Below are 5,197 nucleotides of genomic sequence, written 5' to 3'. Positions count from 1 at the left end.
GATCTTACAGCACAAGCCATTGCTGTTCTATTCAAGAATTTTCCCCCTGTGCCCATATCTTCAAGGCTTTTCCCCACTTTCTCCTCTATAAGTTTCAGTGTCTCTGGTTTTATGTGAGATCCAGAATCACAAAGTCCTGCCTTGATCTGCAGGTTTAATTTAGATAACTGGGTATAACTAAGGTTTTGCCCGAGGTCTTTACAAGAAGTGAATGACTGACTTGCAGATTGCCTCTCTACTCCGCCTTGTGCAAGACTAAGTCACTTTGAACTCCACACAAGGTTCTGTTAGTTTCTGAGAAGTCTAGGCATGTGATTTATTACCTCACTCACCTGTGTGGCCTGCCAGGCATGCTGCCTACAGTCTATTTTGTCACAAGATTGGAAGTCCTTCTGTCTCTCACATGATCCTTCTCTCTATTATCTTTTATAACACCATCTACATCATTCCGAATTAGACCCAGTCTTCCGGTGGTAAGCTGCAGATGGAAGATCTCTCTAGTTTGGGTATCCAGCTTGTCTGATTTGACACACCTCATTGTGCCTGCATCTCCTCTAATCACCTTCCTGCTCGTCTGTATATAGATTCGACTTTCCTGATCTTCCTGCCATAGCCTTGCTCTGAGGGACTTGACTGCCAGCAGAGCACTGATGAGTCCATTTGTGCTTTGTGAAACCTTTCTTGTTCTTGAAATCGAACTGAGGATTTTCATGTTCAGTTGGATACTTCTCTCCCTTTGCCTCCACTGACCGTTGCAAATACATACACGATATTTCTCTTTCAATGGGCATAGAACAAAGGCAAGCCATTTCCCCCAGAAATCTCTTAACTTTCAAACAAGCATCCCAATTTTGTAGCAAAGCTTGTCTTATTGGTACTGCACCTCAGGTACTCCTGAGGGTTTAGAGTTTTTTGTGTCTTGAGTTTTGTTTCCTTAGAAGGAAGGATATTAAGTTTTAAGAAGAAGTGGATTGAATTGTTCATTGGTACAGGGAATTAATTATCTTTACTATTTCTGTTTTGAAAATCAGAGCTACCTACTGCCCTGTTGCAGTTAAAATGATAGCTGTCACAAGTAGATTAATGGGCATCATCAGACAGATTTCAAATAGCAGAAGTGATGAGATTATCCTGGTATTGGCTGCAGGAATGTTTCATCACAGAGGGGAAGGGTTAGTTCATTTGTATACAAAGCTGACTTGAAAAACTTAAAATACACACCAATATTAAGGAATGTATGCAGGTTCTCTTGAAAATAAACTATTTTTGTTTGTTTATTTGGTTTTGTTTTTCTGCAGAACATAGAAATTTGATGGCATCAAAAGACGCTGTTATGCTCAGGTCAGATCGACCTGGGTAATGATTTCTCTTCTTCTGTGAAGACCTGAGGGATAAAGGAAAGTTGTTCCAGTCATGTTCCTTTAATGTGGAATGTGGCTCTTGATGACATCAGAAATGCAACAATACAAACTGTTTGAGGGAAGACAAGCAGTGACGGGTGTTTTGGAGAAAGAGATGTGAGGGGAAAATGATCACTCTGTGAGGATCGCTTCCTGCCAATGCTCCCTTACCACCCTCAGAATGGTGGTTTGCTCAAAGAGGGGGGCAGAGACATTTCTTCACTCTGTGTATACATCAAGAGGAAAAAGAAAAACTGGCTGAATTTAACTGGCAGACAGAAATTGTTGGGACATTGCTCTCTGCTTTGTTAGTCAACTTACATGTAATTTAAGATAAAATAATAGTGCATATTTTTTATGTTGAGAAAAATGACATTTCTTCCATGACTGTAAAGTGAGTTATTTGAGGACAAAACCCTAATGAAACAAAGTAAAACCAAATAAGAAAAATAAAAATAAAAACAAACCAGTCCATGCTAAAGCATCTCTGAGAACCTCCTTAGATCGCTTGATGTAATAAATGCTTGATGTCGTGTGAAACAAATAATATTAACTATTTATACATCATTTTGATATTTAGTTTTTATCTAATGTATATGAGTGTTTGTCTGGTGTGTATATGTGCATTGTGAGTGTGCCTTACACCTGTGGAAGCCAGAAAAGGTGTTGGTATTGGAGATACATGTGGTTGTGAACTTCCATGTGGGTTCTGGGAGTTCTGCATCCTCTACAAGAGCAGCCAGAGGTGCTCCTAACCCCTGACCTACTGCTCTAAGTCCTCAATTTTATTTTAGTCAAACCTTAGAGATCATATTTGATTTTTTTTTATTTCATGGATAGAGAAACAGAACTTTTTACTGTGATGGGCTTACGTGGATTTTCTTATTTCTGTGAGGGTTGATTATTGGCCTTCTATTCCATTGTTCCTGCATTTAATTAACTTTCTCTGTGGCCCACCATATATTATATAGTCTTTAAGAAGTGAATTCTTACCTTGGAACTACGAAATGCCCAGAATAGAGGAGAGGAGATTTGTGCCTGTTTTCTTGGGGGNGGGTGGGTGGGGTGGGCTCAGGCCCACCCTCTAGAATGTCCAGAAGTTCCTCAGACAATCTCACACAGAATACCTTCAACACGACTGCAAAGGACTACCAAGCCAGTCACTCACACATTCCTTATTCTTCTGTTTGTAATCACAGTTCTGTATTCCTAGATACATTGTGACTTGACTGTCAACATTTTCCTGTAGGAAACAAAACATCAATATTTCCATATGAAGGGAAATTGTGAAGGATCCGTTCAGTTCATTTTCATTGACTTCATTTTAAACATAGCTCATCTAATACTGAAAATCCTGAAATCTAGATATAGATTAGATATAGATGTAGTTTATTCTTTAAAACAATGATACTAGTATTATGTATGACAAGTGATGTTTCTTCCGCAGACATAGAAATTGTCTATTCATTCCAGAGAGAGAGAGAGAGAGAGAGAGAGAGAGAGAGAGAGAGGTGTCATGAAAAATAAAGAGTTCTGTCCTATGTGCAGCTAGGCACACCAATGAATTTGCTGGGTAACTACTACCAGGAAGCCCCACATTTACCCTTGGTTTCGCTTTAGGTGGTGGGCAGCTGCATATCACAGTCCCCCTGCCCCATATTGCCCTCTCTGAGATAAGGTTAATTGGATCAATTCAGTCTTCTTTGTTTACTCAAGACAGTGATGTCCATGTCCAAGCCAGAGTAAAGAGCTGCAACGAACTACAGAATAGTTTAAGGGGACCTTGTTTTTCTTTGCCTTGCCCTATATCCCTCTCAGGAGGCTCAATTAGAGCTGTCAATGGGAAGTTTCAAATGTATTTCCTTTTGGGATAATTTGTTTTATGGCCAGTTAGGTTTGCTTATCTTTTTATTTTTAATTTTGTCATACTTTTATGTTGATTCCAGTGAAAAACTTTCAATTTTAATATATGTGACACATATAACATCAACATAATTTTTATGCCAAAAATATTTTAAAGGGTCCTGTGGAGGTGACTCCTTTTTTAAAAAAAAGTTATTTTATTACATTCCAAAGGTTTCTCTCCTTCTTGGAGCCCCACCATGAGTTCTTCACCCTATCCCATCACCCCTTTATCTCTGAGAGACCTACTCCCACCTCACCCTGATAGCATCCCCTTTCCATGCGGCATTAAGGTTCTACAAAATTAAGCCCATCCTTTCCCACTGAGGCCATACAAGCAGTCCTCTGCTATATATGTAGTGGGGCCCATGGACTGGCCCCTGTAAGGTCTCTGATTGGTGGCTCAGTATTCAAGAACTCTGAGGGATCTGATTAGTTGATATTGTTGTTGTTTCCCTGGGGTTGCAATCTATTTCAGCTCCTTAAGTCCATCCCCTAACTCATCCAAAGTTTTGCCTGACTTTAGTCTAATGGTTGACTGTAAGTGTCTGCATCTGTCTCAGTCAGTTGCTAGTTGAGTCTCTCAGAGGACAGTCATGCTAGGCTCCTGTCTGCAAGCACAAGAGGTTACCAGTAATAGTGTCAGGGTTTGGTGCCACTCCTCCAGTCTCTGCTCCATTTTTGTCCATCCATTTTCTGTTTATAGAAACAATTCTGGGTCAAAAATTTTGAAGATGGGCAGGTGGCCCCATGCCTGAAATGGAGGCCATGCCTATCTACTGGAGTTGGTTGGGCATTTTGACTAAGGTCATCCCCATTGGGTCCTGGGAGCCTATCACATCCCTGACATTTGGGACTCTCTAGAGGTTCCTCTGCCTCCCACACTGCTGCATATTTATATTTGTTCTTTTAGCTCTCTGGGCTTCTCTCCTATATGCACCCATACCTGACCCTGCTCACCTTTTCCCTTCCCTCCTCTCTCCCACTCAAGTCCCTCCCTCCCTCTGCCTGCTATGATTATTTTGTTCCCCCTTCTAATTGAGGTATCCACACTTGGGTCTTCCTGCTTGTTAAGCTTCTTTACAGTCTGTGTGTTGTATCATGGATATTCCTAATTTTTTGGCTAATATCTACTTATTAGTGAGTACATACCATGCATTTCATTTTGTGTCTCGGTTACCTCACTCAGGATGAAATTTTCTAGTTCCATCCACTTGCCTGCAAAATTCATGATGTCCTAATTTAAAATAGCTGAATAGTATTCCATTGTGTAAATGAACCACATTTTCTGTACCCTGTTTTCATTTAGGGGACATCTGGCTTGATTCCACCTTCTGACTACTATAAATAAGACTGCTTATAGACATAGTGGAGCACATATTTTTGTGATATGGTGGAGCATCTTTTGGGTACACTCCCAGAAGTGGTACAGCTAAATCTTCATGTACAACTATTACTAGCTTTCACAGGGACTGCCATATTGATTTCCAGAGTGGTTGTATCTGTTTGCAATCTCACCAGCAATGGACAAATGTTCTCCACATACTTACAAACTCATGTACTGTTGCTTGAGTTTTTCATCTTAGCCATTCTGATTGGTGTAAAGTGCAATCTCAGGGAAGTTTTGACTTGCACTTCCCTGATGACTAAGATGGTGGAACATTCCTTTTTATTATGATGATGATGATTAGATTTTCTTTATATACATTTCAAATGCTATTCCGAAAGTTCCCTATACCCTCCCCCTGCCCTGCTCCCCTACCCACCCACTCCTACTTCCCCTGTACTGGGGCATATAAAGTTCAGTTGAGGAAATGCCTCCATGAGATCCAGCTGTAAGGCATTTTCTCAATTAGTGATCAAGGGGGAAAGGCCCCTTGTGGGTGGGACCATCT

The sequence above is a fragment of the Mus caroli genome, chromosome 14 (genome assembly GCF_900094665.2).
Source record: "Mus caroli chromosome 14, CAROLI_EIJ_v1.1, whole genome shotgun sequence".
NCBI lineage: Eukaryota > Metazoa > Chordata > Mammalia > Rodentia > Muridae > Mus > Mus caroli.
Note: the sequence above shows the minus strand (reverse complement) of the source record.